General features: G+C 33.9%; 1 long non-coding RNA gene across 2 annotated transcripts; it reads right to left on the bottom strand.

Annotated features, from left to right (window-relative positions):
- Positions 1-11,715: 11,715 nt before the first annotated feature.
- Positions 11,716-15,559, bottom strand: LOC140985118 (uncharacterized). 2 transcript variants are annotated; one of them, XR_012176703.1, is made up of 3 exons: positions 15,242-15,559; positions 12,312-12,421; positions 11,716-12,122 (listed from the first exon to the last, which is right to left on the bottom strand). It is a non-coding gene; the product is annotated as an uncharacterized lncRNA (long non-coding RNA). The 2 variants fall into 2 exon arrangements; XR_012176704.1 differs by lacking the exon at positions 15,242-15,559 and having other exon boundaries at positions 11,716-11,881; positions 11,966-12,122; positions 12,312-13,378.
- Positions 15,560-16,372: the final 813 nt, after the last annotated feature.

Genomic DNA, 16,372 nt, shown 5'->3' with positions numbered 1-16,372 from the left:
TCTATTGTATGATTTATTGTTTAAATCGTGCTGAGCAAATTGTTTCTAACAGCATAAGAAATCGAAATCGTGGACCATTAAAGTTTTATTTTTTTAAAAAAATTTTGTGTTCTGCTTTGAATAGTTCCGAGCATAACTTGCGCGCGTAGTGCTGACTGCACAGATCCGTTTTGAAATTTTTTTTAAAAAAATTTCAAGGTTGTTTTGCGTAGGGCAGTGCATTTGAAGAACCGTGTCTTAAAATATTACTACCTTAATATTTGCATAAAAATTTAAAATTTTCTTATCAAATAATTAACGGTTGCCAATTATACTAAAAATAAAGTTAATATTAAACTCCATCATTTTAAACGTGCTATCAGCATAAACGCATAAAATTCAGAGTAAATAGTTTTAAAATGTGCCTAATAAATCCCGTGAACTACAAGGTCCTCGGGTTTGCATTGCTACTGGCCCGAGGCTGCTCAATGGTCACCACCTCCAGCCTCCTCATCTATACCATCTTCTTCGATCAAGTTTAGTGATCTCGTAAAGTCCAATACTAAAATACTACTAGAAATTTTTTTTTCTTTCACAAACTAATTTTCGAAAATAATCCTACCCATGAATGCAAATAAAAACTAACAACCATGCTTGATAAGAAAGTTATTCCATCGCTGATTAAAAAAATAACTGCAGTTAGATAAATCTAAAACATCCTCGAATCCCTAGACTACAGTTTTAAAAGAGTTCAAATGTAACATTCGAAATCCTGCCAAATCATCAACATATTAAAAGATGTGAAACGTATGAAACATAATGTATCGCTCTTGACTCATAAACATAAAGTGCGGAAAAATACATGGTCTTCGGGTTATCGTGGGCTCTCCCAGCTCCACCTACTCAATCTTCGGTGCCCCCAGTCTCTACCTTATCATGCTCACCTGCATCAATCACACTTAGTGAGTCTAAAGATTCAACACACCTGAACCTTTATAACAATTACATATACAAATCATGCAACGGTGAAAAGTACTGTAACTAAAATACATTTCATGATCTGGAAAGCATGCACTTAAACTTAACATGACAAAGGATAAACGTATCCATAACATATCTCATCATATCAACATATATGTGTCTATTTTCTTTTATTGAATTCAAATCATTAGTTGTGACTTTTGTATCAGCTCTAGTCGGTGGATCTATCTACGTATAACCGCGGTACCCGACAGCGGGGACATTAGCGACAGTTTTACCCATCCACTGAGCCTTGGCCTTACATGTTCGTGTTCATGTTCATATTAGTCACAAGTAATTCCCCTCCTTAAAAAAAAGCATGTCATTGTATTCATCATTTATAAAAATCATGTATATACGTACATTTTCTTAAAACCAAGCATGCAATGTATTTTTCGTATTTTCATAAAAATTCATATTCATATTAACATGTACATTTTTAAACATGCAATTTCATTTGTCAGGGCGCTGCCAAGACTTCTAACTCAACCCGGGTTCAAAATGACCATTTTGCCCCTTGAAACCCTAATTGACTATGTTACCCCTAGACCTCAAAATTTCGACCCGAAACAAACCAAACTTATTAAAACACCTCAAAACAAATTTATAACCATTTCCTAGACGTAAAATCGAGCCCATACAATAACTTCTATAATTCGTTTTAAAACTTGGACTGGGTTCCCGGTTTTAATCTGAATTAAACCGAAACTCAACAAAAATTTTCCCAAATTAAACCATGACTTGAACCTACATTACCAGCCCTTAAACCACTAATTTTAGACCATCTAAGAACTTCAAAAATGACCGAACAGCTGTTGGAAAAATTCTGCACTTTGCAACCTTCAAACCCTAGTGCACCTAACTCTCGAATTCTCGACCCTAAACCAGCTTGGACCAGACCCGAACCAACCCTTCTTAGCCCACCACTGGCCCCTCCTGGACCAATTTATCCCACGCCTATAGCCCCATGCATGCAGTAGCGCATGGTTCTGTACAATCAAGCCCCACGCGAGCCCCCTTTCAAACGAGCCCTCCCGATCGGCCCTCGGCTCATGACCAGCCATTTGGGCCTCCCTAGACCAAGGCTTGGACCCACCAAGACCAGCACCATGGCCTAGTTCAACTCACGTAGCCGTGCCCCTCTTCTTTTCCTCACCCGATCGGCCAAACATCACCAACACCCTAGGATTCGATCGGCTCTCCCATGGCTCGATCCAAATCCAACTCTAGCACCTAGACACCCTCGATCTGCACGTGCACAGCCATTACAAGCCTTGACTTAGCAGCCCCTTACATGTACAAGGGAAAACATGAGCATCATGTCAACTTTCATGCATATAATCGTGTAACACAATGCAATTCAATGGATCGAAGTATAATCATGCAAAAACTATTAAAATGCATAGCATGATGTGATTGATGAGGAAAATGAGGTATAGGGCGTGCCTTTGCGTTTTTACGCTCGAAAACCTTGATACAAACGCGTAAAACGGACACCGAAAGGACGCGGAAGGGTTCCTTTGAAAAACCTAGGGAAAATTCGAAGTAGGATTTTAGGCCCATTATGCAATAAAGTAGTCTCGTTAAGCCCAAACACACTTTCGAAAAATATTTCGTTTAGGTACGTTTTTTAAAATATTGTCCGAACCTTCAAAAAGTCCTTCGACTTGCTAAAATTTACGTATCGGTTAAAATATGATTCGATGAGTAAAAGTAGCCTACAAAAGCTCATTTTCGAAAATCTCACTTATATTCATCGTATATTAAATAATTATTTAATAAAAATATTTTTCCTTAATTGTCCCCAGTCTCCATTCCTCGTTCGAGCGTGAAATACTACTATAAGCCCTAATAAATGAAATCTTAACGAACCATGAAATAAAACACCTATTCTTGTCATGATCATGTATTTAATGCATTAAAAATAATTAAACACATATTTTAGCAAAACCCTAGATTGCATGCAGTCAAGTTACGTAGTTCGAATTTCTCAGATCTTACAACTCTAATGACTCAACATACATAAACCATGAATAACAAATAATACGTAATAAAAATTCATGCAATTAGAACATAGCTTGTATATAGCATAATATTGCCATAAATATGTATAACGCGATTTTCCTGCATAAACATTTTCATAAAATCATATTTTCATGCTCGTCATAGTAATCGTAATCGTAAATCATTTTGCGTAGAGTTCTGTCGATGCAAGTGGCCTATAACATAAATCGTTTGATCAAAATAACCACAGTACTGGGCTGACAGGGGTCACCACAGCCCTTGAACTAGATGTCCGCTCCCTAGCATAACATAATTCCTCCGAAGAAATTGGAGAGATCCCCGGACACGTTCTCCGGCTTCAAAACCCGTAATATAATTTGACCACAAGACAAATCGCATACCTCAAAAATAATTATTTTGCACGTCATACATACTTACTGTAGAGCCCAAAATCAGTACACGTAAAACTCATGCATTTATTTAAATTGTTACTTATTTAATTAATTTTAAAATTATTTTTAGCGACGCATGATTTATGAAATTGTATTATTTTGAATTATTACAAGTTTATGTGATACGCGTTAAAATGTTTTCTCGAGCTTTATGTTTCAGACGAATATTAGATGCGGGATCGAAGAAAGGAGACCGGCGAAGATTTATGAGATTTTAAAATGTGGTATTTTATTTGAAGTCAAGAAAGTGGCATTTTAAAATGATTTATTAAGTTTTTAGCATTTTTAAAGCCTAATTTAATTTATTAAGTGCTTTTAAGATTTTAAACTTTTAAGGTTTAACACACGTGTATTTTAATTCAAATTTAGGGATGCAATTATTTTAGTGGAGAATTAGTATTTTATTTAGTATACTAATTAATTATTAGTATTTTAATATCCTAATTAAACCCTTTAATGCCCTCCCCACTAACCCACTAACACACACACACACGTTATACTCACACACACACATGCACTATATATACACAACACTTGCCCTATGCACACACACATCTCTTGCACCCTTTCATTTCTTTTTTGGAGAGAATTGGTAGGGTTCTTAGTTCTTTGTCCAGCAACCACCCTCCCCTTCAAATTATTTCAGCAACCACACGTTGATTTTAGTAGCAAAATCGTGCCTCAAGTCGCCCGGATCGCTTCCCGCACCACGTCGTTTCGTTATTAGTCGTATCTTGAGTTGTAAATATCAAAGACAAGTATATTCTTTCGTTTTTGCATCGATCTTGTCATAGTAATTATTTTTATGTATATTGTATGAAAAACATGTGTATATTATACAAAAGTTTGATAAAAAAATATTTGAAACGATTTTGGATAAAAAATTTGGATCTCAAAAACTGAGTCTGCTGGCTTTTCGAATACTGAGAATTTTAGGTCAATTTTCTAGAAAAAATTTAAACATATAAAACATAGGCCTTTTTGATACCTTTAATTTGACAGTAAATTCGTAATTCTTGGACAAAAAACGAGTGAGTTATTATCGTTTTGGTGGGGCTGAACAAGCTGTGAAATTTCTGTGTCATAAAATATGTCAACCTATGTTATTTCTAATTCTGCGACTTATAAGTTGGTTTTCTGAAAATGTTTTCAACATATGATTCATCTGTGTTATCTTCGATTTGACAGTAAATTCATAATTTTTTGATAAGAAATGAAGGAGATATGATTTTTATCGTAAAACCGCTCAAGCTGTGAAAATTTGTGCATGATCTTCATGTTTTCTCAAGTTTTGGTTGCAGGCTTCGTTGGGATCTCCTGAATCTTTGCTGCTTTGTTTAGGGCAGCATGTCCAGAGCGTTCCAACGAAGCCTTTGATGATTTTTAAGTATGTTCGACGTGCAAAAAGAAAATGTTTTATGTTTTTGAGGTATGCGAAATGTCTTGTGATCAAATATGAACGGGTTTGGAAGTCGGTGAACGTGGCCGAGGACCTCTCCAACTCGGTAAAGCATGACCGGGCTTAGATCAGGATTGGAAAGCGGTAAAGCATGACTAGGGACCAATCCACCCGGTAAAGCATGACAGGGGATCTCATGTATGTGGTAGTGGACATCCCTGCCAGCCCAGTACTGTGGTTTAGTCTGATCAGGCACATTTATGTTACGGATCACTTGCTTTAGAACGTATCTCTACACAAAATGATTATGTTTATGCATGTTCAAGTATGTATTATGCAATTATGTTTATGAAAAGTTTTACGAAATGTTGGCACGTCTATGTTTATGTTAGTACGTTCACATTCAAGTATGTATTGTCTACTTTAAAAATGCATGTGATTTTATTAAGTATTATTTGTTATTCTCAGTTTATACATGTTGAGTCTTTAGACTCACTAGACTTGATCGATGTAGGTGAGTACGAGCATGAGGAGACGTGATGTGGGGATCAGTGAGCTGGCTCGGACTGCGCAGAGGCTAAACCCAAGGACCGCTTATGTTTTAAGAATTTTTATGCAAATTTCAACTACTCTGATTGATTTTCACGGGATATCTTTATGATGTTTAAACAAGTGCTTTTGTTGTAATGGTTTTACTTCAAATATTTTTAGACGAGTAGATTATCTTTATCGTAATTTGAAAGTTTACTATTTATTTAAGAAAATTTTTATTTTTCTGCAAATTTCAATTATTTCAAAAGTATGGTATGTTACACTTACGAACATCGAGAACTTTGTTGGATCATCCCTAGACATGCTTCCACCACAACTTAAAATAATAACCCAAAACAGCCCCTATAGTGCATTCGGACACGTACGACTTCCGAATTAAATAGAACTACTTAGGACATACCAATCGACTCGGGACTCATCCCACGCGTAAAACACATCCAAACCTACTGACCAAGGCCCTAAACAAGCCCTGAACGATCACCAATCCCCGTACCATGCACAACAAACCATGAAGACACAAGCTGCCCCTACAGCGAAACTATGACACTTATGCGTTCTGTACGATTTCTTATCGATCCCAACTCAAACCAAGCCCTATACTCGACCCTTAGACATCTCCTAAGCCTCTGGTTCAGCCCGTTCAGGCCCATACACACGCACAGACCCTTTAAACCACAAACCCATAAGCCCTAGTCACGAGCCCCTAACATGCACTCACGGACATCACGAGTCCGGCCCTTATGCTAGCCAACCAGACCATATCCAACCCATACCAGGCCTACCTCGGGACCCTAAGACCCCACCTAGACCATAACCACGAGCCTTGGTATAGCCATGCAAGTAAAACCCCACGTGAAACCCGCGCGCGTCTCCTTAAGTGCGGTCGTGCGCTTGTTTTTTTTCCTGTTGCACCAGCGGCCTATCGGTCCATTCCAGACCACCTAATGACATCTAAATACACCCTATAACGTAACCATATGTAGCAACATACCTTCGGATCGGTCCAGCGAAGCCTACGATCGAAAACTCAAGGAAAACGTAGAAGTTCATGCATAATATATATCGAAACGATTTTTAATAATGTTCTAGCATTCATATAATCAAACCAACAAGTTTTCATGCATAATTTGTATCAAAATACAGTATATAACATGATCGATGTATGAAAGAAAGGTTTAGACATGCCTTTGCATTAAAAACACATGAAATATCGAAAACAAACGCGAGGAAAAATGGAGGCCGAACGGAGACAGTTTGCTGCGTTCTAATGCTTCAAAAGGGACTAAATAAATCTAGGGATGTTGTGTGATGGTTGATTTAAGCTATTGTTGGAAGAAGAATTGAAAAATCCCCCTACCCTAGCCTTGGAAGCTCTCGGCTGAAAGAGTGTGTGTGTTCTCGATGTGTTGTGTGAGAGGCGTGTAATGTATGGGAATTAGAGTAGGATTCTTCCTCTTATATTTAATAAAAAAACATTAGCTAGGTGTTTAGGTTAATTACTCAAGTTTTTAGTTACTAATTAATCCATCCAACATTTAAAATTTGGCAATTGAAGAGTCCTTAAAATTTAAATTACACCCATAAGTTAAATATTATCTAATTTAATTAATCATGACATAAAATAATTATTAAAATATTATATTTTGAGTGAAAGTATTTAAATATCTTACTTTTCGAAATTTTCTAATTAAAATGCTTAATGTCTCTATTTCACTCGATAAATTAAATTTAGCCCTTAAATTCTAAAATTCACAATTCCTTTAAAATACTTAATTTCTCGACTAAAAATAAAAATATAACTTTAAATTTTTACACCTCAAACATCACTAGTCTCATTTCCCGGTACGACATTGAATATTCGTTTGAAAAACTAAAACTCAAGAAAATATTTTAAATTGCATAATAAAATAAATAAATATATATTTAAAATAATTTAACATATAGCATGCACCTAGATTATTAATTAAATAATTAAGTTATTGCAATTATGCATGTGGTTTACGTGTGTTGGTTTTTGGACACTACAGTGCGTGAAACAACACAGCTTGAAAATTTCGGGTAGCAGGCGGGGAATCGACTAGTAACCACTTTAGAATATACAATACACTTTTCTACAAACAGATCTTCCTCCTTCTTCGATCGTCAAATAAGGTGCATGATTAGAGTCTAAGTTCATCATTTAGATGACACTAGATATTAAACAATTTAGAGTCAAGATTGGATCATAAGAACTTCAAAAATATGACGGTGTTGTGACGACATCTAGGCGGTGGAAGAGGGTGGCCGAATATTTCTTCAAAAATTCAAGTTGGCCGAAAATTTGCTTGTGTAAGATGAGAGGATTTTGTTTATAATTGTATATTGTTATATTACATGTTATTAATAAATGATAACATATTAATAATAATACACTAAGGCATAGTTTGGTACACATTATAGGATAAACATGTGATATATAATATAATAATAAGTTAAGGATAAATAAGATGTAGGATATTATATTTAATGTTTGGTATGATTTTAATAAGAGTGATTAAATTTATATATTAGATTGTAATCACAAAAGTAACCTTATCATAATAAATTTTATAATTTCAAAATTTTTGTTTGAGTTCATATTTCTTATATGTTCATGCGTCGACAGTACTTACATGATTTATTTATTTTTACCTAATTTTATATATTATATAAATATGATAATTTAGCTCTTGATTTTGTTAGTCAAGTCAAATATCAATTTTTAAGGTTAATCAAGTGATACTATAATTTTATTGAGATTTATAAAAATTGTGAAAGCCCGTATTTCGTATTCATAATTTTGCGGAATTATTAAAATTTTTCTAAATAAATAAATAACTTGCCCAATTTATAAAATAAACATGTAAATAATTTTAACTTTAAAATAACAGCGGAAGTCAACATTGTAATTCAAACAACAATTTAAAAATAATCCAACATGTTAAAATCGAGTTTGAATGATAAAAGGTGCATAAACTAAATCATGGGTCCTCGGGTTTACTACTGCTGTCCCAAGATCGCTCACTGGTCTCCGCCCGCGGTCTCGACCTCATCAATACCTACAACAATCAAGTCTAGTGAGTCTAAAGACTCAACATGTATATATCGTGATTAACAAGTAAATATATCATAAAATCGCATGCAACGTAAAAATGAAGTATCGTAAAGCGTACAGTGAAAATCGTATCATGAATAATTATAACTACGTGCATATCTGAAAATCATACGTAAAAGCTTTGCTCAATAGAGCTCTGTCATATCATATCATAATTTTCTGGTAGAGATAATGTTTCTAAGCTAGTGGCCCATAACATAACGTGAGCGCCTGATCAGACTAAACCACAGTATACTGGGCGGTAGAGATCAATCACAGCCCTTGGACTGGATGTCCGTACCCATACATAATCATAAACCGGTCGTAAGTCACCGGGTGGAGAGGTCCTCGGTTGCGCCTACCGACTTCCAAACCCAAAAGCATAAGGTGGCCACAAGACATATAGCATATATCTCAAAAATAAACATTTTATATTTTTATGCACGTAATATAATTATAACCTTATTTTTACCGGATGAGTTGGATCGCTCCCAGGCTTGCTGCGACTTAACTCTAATATGTGACACATGCAAATAATATTATCTTGACTTAAACTTGCCAATAGAACCAAAACTCAACAATAGAACAAAAACTCAACAATAGAACCAAAAATGAGACTATTAGGACCAACCACTTGATTTTTAATCACGGTATCGTACTAACCCGAACCAACATTAAACCGACGCTTAACCATGATTAAAAATACCCCAAATATACTTAAAAATATGCATAAGAACTGAAAAACACGAAAATAGGTGAAGTGAATCCAAAAACATAAAACACTCTTTCGAGAGTCATTTTGGCACCTTTCACCGTAAATTCTCGTACGACCCCTAAACTCGACCAAATCACAAACGGCCAAAAACACGACTTTCCTAACTCATTAAGGTAGTGTACAGTACAAGGTCATAGGCTAAAAGCCAACCAATAACTCAAACAATCACCAAAACCGTGACCCATTGTTGCTGTCAAAAGCAGAAAATACAGCAGCGGCAGCTTGCTTGTTTGTGGAGCAAAATCTGAAAATAATGGCCATGGGCTTGAACCACCGCCCAAGGACTCTTACCACCATCCTAAGTCATGGCTTGTACCATGGATAAGAGCTAAAAGTCAATCACAAACCAAGCCACTACCTAAGACACTCACAGCTCCCACCCGAGAGCACTCCTTGTTGTGTAGTGTGGTGTATTGACTTGTTTTACAGTCTTAGGTCGTTCCAATGGTCATTTGATCAACCATGGCTCGATCTAGACATGATGGAGTGTTGTATGAACCATGGCTACGGGCTAGGAGCCAACCATCATCCATACAAACACTAGAAACCCGAAACTCACTCACAAAGAAATATGAAGAACCGAAATGTGCTTGTGATGTTTTGGTGAAATTTTGATGAATCCGTGAATCAATCCTTGAAGGGATGATTTGGTCACATCCTTGACATGTTAAAGTAAAGTTCTAACCAAGGCTACAGCCCCTAGGACTGCCAAGATTCGAACCCACTCATTAAACATCTCAATGACAGAAACTTGGCACAAAATCTGTAACCCATTGAAATGTTGCTGTCAAATCTTTCTCCTGAGTGTATGGACTTAAACCAACGAACTAACCACACCCTAACACACTCTAAAACAACTGCCGTTGATTTTTATTCTTATTGTTGCTGCATCTACACGTTGATTTGTTAGCATAACAGGTTGAGGAGCTTTGAAGAGAATTATGGTACATGTAATACCCATAATTATTGAATTTAAAAGTGGGGAATGAATACACCATGAAGGCTATTAAGAGGTGACTTGAATGAGGTCTACTAAGCATTTGTATTTTGTTTAAGGAGTTGACCGAATTTGCTACTCATTTGTATGGTATATTCCTATTTAATCCTTGCATTTTAATTGTTTAAAGTTTAGCACCCTCATTATCTATTTTAGTGAATTTACACATTAAATTTAGGATAGATTATTGCATGGCATTCATGAGCTACAATTTAAATATTCAAATGCTATGATTAATTTCTTGAATATTTTATACCTGGATTAATTCATCCCCATATGTTAACATATTTTAATTTAAGCTTTAATTAAATTTTGAACCTAAAAGAATTTATTTAACAACTTAATTCTAATTAATTTAATAAATCTTAAAACATTCTATTTCTTTAAATTAAATTATTCATTGACTTAATTAAATTTAGGAATATCTTTCCTATTATTAATTTTATCTTAAATCTCCAAACTCCGGTCCGACCTCGCGTATTTACCCTGCAAAGATAAAACTAAACATCTTCTTTTAAAATAAATAAAACACTTCATATTTAAATAAAAATTCATTTTAATTAAATAATAGAAATTATGCATGGCTTATACGTAATCTGATTTTCGGGTTCTACAAAAATCATTTATATAATTATCTCAAGTTTATTTATATAATTATCATATTATATAATATATAAAAATAAATAAAAATATTTATTGGATTTTAATTTTATATTAAGGTCGAAAGGCAAATGCTTTTTACAAGAGAAAACTTTAAATATTTATAAAAATCATTTATATAATTATCTCGAGTTCAAAACACCATTATTTTGATAATATATAAAAATAAATAAAAATATTTGATTAAGGTTTAGGATTTTTATATATTGAGGGCAATTAAGTCATTAGTGGTATTTTTAATCATTAAATTAAAATTATCACATCTCATCAAAAGGATATTTTATCATTGTATAAAAATTTTTATTCATGGGCTTTCTAAAAAGATACCAAACGCAGAATAAGGAGGATTACTTATCAATCTCTCTCTTATCCAGTGTACCAAACTATACCTAAGGTCAGTTTGGTTAGCTGGACAAGAAAGATAATAACTAATCAATCATCATCATGCGTTTGTTTGGAATATTGTATGTTTTAAGTTATCATATTGGCCCTCATTTGGGCCCGCACTGTACTGATAATGTGTGTGATGCTTTCTCACTCTCTAGAGGTGTCATTCTATGTGCATTTTCAAGATTATAATAGTTTATTATCATTATACCCACATGTGATTGTTTTTAGTTTTTCAACGAAATTAAGGTTGAAAGGAAAAAAATTAATTACAAAATAAAATTTTTAAAATACTCAAAATAGAGATTTTTTAAGCTTAAAAAAATAGAGATTTTACTTGACAATATATAACAACGTTATTATTAATATTTAACTAGCCACCGAGCTACACGCGTTGCGTGTGTCATGAATATATGAACATAATATATTAAACATTCATGACATTACAACACCATGACACCGAAATATTTTGTATCATGAATATATTAATGAAAGACAATGAATTCCAAAGCTTAAATAAATATGTCAAATTAACAGATCCCAACTACAACAATGAAACAATAAATTTTCAGTGACCATATAAAGTAGATAGAAGAAAGAATTCATACTGCAACAACGAAAAGCAAACCAAAATTAAATCTAAAACTTGTCCGGTAGTCAATACGGAATCAACTTCTGCAATTCTTTCACCATCGGAGTCCAATTGGAACACAAAATCATCACGAGAAGCCTCAAGTTTTTTGTCATAACATGCCATAACAGTAACATGATAGATCTCCTCAGGCCTGCCCAAATATACAGTCAACATTACATCAATCCTTTTCCAACCTCCAGCTTTCAATATAGGCCACAGCCATTTTAGATACTGCTCCTAACACAACATGATGATGGTGATTGTCAATGCATACATAAAGGTACTAAACAGATATGCAAATAAGAAAAAGTTCAAACATGTTTTATAAAATGAGAAATACCTCAGAACTCCCATATGCACGAAGAACAGTTATTGGCTGTGGCTGTCCACGGACATCATAGAATACAACCTGGCCAGTGCTTGTACCGGCTGCCAAGGTTAAGCCATCGTCTGTGAATGCCATGGAAGAAAAAGGTGCTTAGTAAGGGATGCAAGAAGGAGAAGACATTGAAGCTAAATAGTATTTAAACATGTAACAATATTTAGAAGGCAAATCTTAGATATTTGTGTACACATGTTTAAGTTTCAATGAGTCAAGAAATAAAATAACATATTAACCAAAAACATGTTTAAACCATCCATACATAGTAAATGAAAACCAAGAACAACCATTGAGATTAAGAGGAAGCCAAATGTTTGAAAGAGTGAATTGAAATTCGTGAAGCTAAAGAAAAAAATTCAGAGGAAAGAAATTCTTCTGTGAAATTGAATATATTAAAGCGTTTAAAACAAATCGAATGAGGAAGAGTAATAATTAGAATCATCACCACTTCATGAAGATTGAAAAACATCTTTGAGAGACAACATTTGGAGAAAATCACTACAATTACATCAGAGCATAACTTAACATGCATAACTATTATAATCTTGATAATATCAAACGTGATTATAACATCACAAAAGTATGCATGTCTTTTAGGCATAATAATTACTTTAAAAGAAACTCCTTCAAGATTTAAGTTTTTCCACAAAAATATGAAGTATCATGGAGATACGCTGTTTGCTTCATCTTAATTGGTAGAACATGTCATGAACATCCATGACATCTTTACCAGTTTTAACCACTTGACAGATTAATGACTTAAATGGGAAGAATAACACAGAGAAGAGAGAAAAACACCATTAAATCAAATTGCCTCCACACCAAATCTACCCTAATGGTTAGTTTAGATATCTCAGATGAAGAAAACTTCCTTTTGTGAAAGCATAAATAATATTTGATAAATAAAATGTATTTACGGTAAAACCTTGTTATAGTTGTAATGTGAGAATTTTGCTCAAACCACGGGAAAAAATATTTAAAGCACTGAAAGGCAGGATGCGCGGTCAAGGCGTTGACCATCATCAAACAGAGGGTTTTTTTTAAAAATAATTTAATTTTAAAATTTTTTTTCAAAAATAATGTAAAAAAAACATTTTCAAAACTACTGTAATCCGCGCTTACGGAGCGCGGACGCTGCTCACGTGGAGCAGTGTCCACGCTTCGTAAGCACGGACGCTGGTCCACGTAATCGACGGAATATTTTAGCGACGGAATATATATAAAAACCGTCGCTAATTAGCGACGGTTTCTTAAACCGTCGGTAAAATTGAATTAGCGACGGATTATAAACCGTCGCTAATTTTAGCGACGGTTTTTTGCTGTAAGGAATCAGCGACGGTTTATAAACCATCGCTGATTAGCGACGGTTTTTGAACCGTCGCTAAATGCCAAAATACACTCACCACGCATAATTGTATCAACAGCGTGCACATGTACGCCGCGGATAATTTTGAACTTTCAACGGCTTGCAACTTTGCAGCGTGCAATATACGCTACAAAAAAGCCATTTTTGTTGTAGTGAAGATAGAGAAAAAAAGAGAGACAAAGTTCATCAAAAAATAAGTTTTTTCAGGAACCTCTACTATTCAACCTAGTTTTTTCAGTGACTCAGGGATGGCTGACTTTGGTTTGTTTGGTCAGCAGGATTTTAAGACCGTCTTGGTCGAACATACACAGTTTTACAAATTTGCTTAATGTTGATCCGCAGCATCTTATACATGACATTCGACCATATAATGATGTTGAAGAAAATGAAAAACATTCAATTGAGATATCCCAGTCTTGATGAATTTCTTGTTTGTTTTTTTCTCTGTCTTCACTACAACAAAAATGGCTTTTTGCAGCGTATATTGCACGCTAAAAAGTTGCAAGCCGTTGAAAGTTCAAAATTATCCGCGGCGTACATGTGCACGCTGTTGATACAATTATGTGTGGCGTGTGAAGGGGCATGTATTTTGGCATCAATAACCGTCGCTAATCAGCGACGGCTGATTCCTTACAGCGACGGTTTTTAATCCGTCGCTAATTCAATTTTACCGACGGTTTAAGAAACCGTCGCTAATTAGCGACGATTTGTATATATATTCCGTCGCTAAAATATTCCGTCGATTACGTGAACCAGCGTCCGTGCTTACGAAGCGCGGACACTGCTCCACGTGAACAGCGTCCACGCTCCGTAAGCGCGGATTACAGTAGTTTTGAAAATGTTTTTTTTTACATTATTTTTGGAAAAAAAATTTAAAATTAAATTATTTTTAAAAAAAACCCTCAAACAGATATATTTGATTTTATCTGAAACCAAGAGAAAATTATATTTTCGAAGTACATTCTTTAAAACTGATGCGGACAGATATTTTGCTTGAAACAAATTTATATTTGATTATGCGTACAGATATTTTGCTTGAAACAAATTTATGTCTAGCAGCCATAACAACCAATTTGGTTTAATGCGAACGTGTCATTTCAACCCGACATTAAACGCAATTTAATATAATGAGAAGCCGAAATTCAACCAAATAATAATAAATCAAAAACCAAATAACAATACACAAAAAACCCTAAATCAGAGAAATAATAACTTAAAAAGCTAACAAAAACAACAAAGCAAAACCTAGGATAAAGATATACATGGGTACGTCGATTAATCTAAACAGGCTAAAGAGATGGTCAAAATCGATCAGATAGCAAGTCCAAGAAATGATTTACAAATTCAAAGAACAATTCAAGATTTCAAAAACCAAATAACAATCCACAAAAAAACCTAAATCAGAGAAATAATAACCTAAAAAACTAACAAAAACAACAAAGCAAAACCTAGGATAAATACATACATGGTTGCGTCGATTAATCTGAACAGGCTAAAGAGAGGAAGATATTTGCGAACTTACCAGAGGACACTTATGATTTCTTGGCCGGAAAAGTAAATTTGAACCGGCAGACAGGCCAGATGTGGTGTTGGGTTTCTCAAGGCTTCAACTGAGTATATGTTGGAGGAGATCGTGTAGAAGGAAGCGAAATCTATGAAAGTAAAGTAACAATATCTGAGAGAATTGTGCAGAGTCGGTGTGAGGGAAGCGTAATTTCTGAAGGTGAAGCAAGAATATGAAAAAATCGTGCAAAATAGGTGTGGAACGGTTTGGTTGGAGGTGTGGAATGATTTTGAGAGAGAGAAATATTATTGAGGCGAAGCAAAAGGGCAAAAGGGGAAAAAACTTGGTGTCCACAGGAACAATTTTTTTGAGCATCTAAGATTTAATAAAATAGTATAGATATTGCACTAAACATTAAGAAATATAATATATTTAATATTAATTTAATAATAAAAATACCCATCAACGAAATAAATTATATTTAGTATTAATTTAATAATAAAAATACCCATCAACGAAATAAATTATTAATATTAATATCATTAACAATGATATAATAATTGAATTCTTCTTATTTTTATTATTAATTAATTTTTTTTATTCTTATTATTACACAATAATTTTTGAAGGTATGGATATCTTGGTCATTTTATAGCAATATACAAAATTAATGAAAATTTTGCAAAGTGGAGTCAAGTGCTGAAATTTGTAAATTATTATGAAATTGAATTTAAAATGTTTGGGCAATTTATATTTATTTAACTATTAATATTATAATTATAATTTTTTAAATTAATTAGATTTTAATTAAGAACTTTTATAAACATTTAATTATTTTACAAAATATCATGTTAAAGATTATATGATGGAGATATTTTGGTCATTATAACATAATTTGAAAAATTAATCTATAATTTTAAAATCATACTTAATATCATATTTTTTATCATGATTATTTTATTTTCAATAATTAAAATCCTTATGTAATATATATCATGAAAAGTCAAATCTTAATAATGCATTATATATATATAGATAATAAGATCTTGGTCTAGTCTCCCTCCGTTAGGTTTTATTTGTGCTGATCTTTTGTTGTATATATACAAGTAGTGGTTTGCCTAACCCCCAGCTTCCGGCGGTGTTTTTTAA

The sequence above is a fragment of the Primulina huaijiensis genome, chromosome 9, assembly GCF_012295235.1.
Source record: "Primulina huaijiensis isolate GDHJ02 chromosome 9, ASM1229523v2, whole genome shotgun sequence".
Taxonomy (NCBI): Eukaryota; Viridiplantae; Streptophyta; class Magnoliopsida; order Lamiales; family Gesneriaceae; genus Primulina; species Primulina huaijiensis.
Note: the sequence above shows the minus strand (reverse complement) of the source record. Positions and strands in the feature narration are given on the sequence as shown.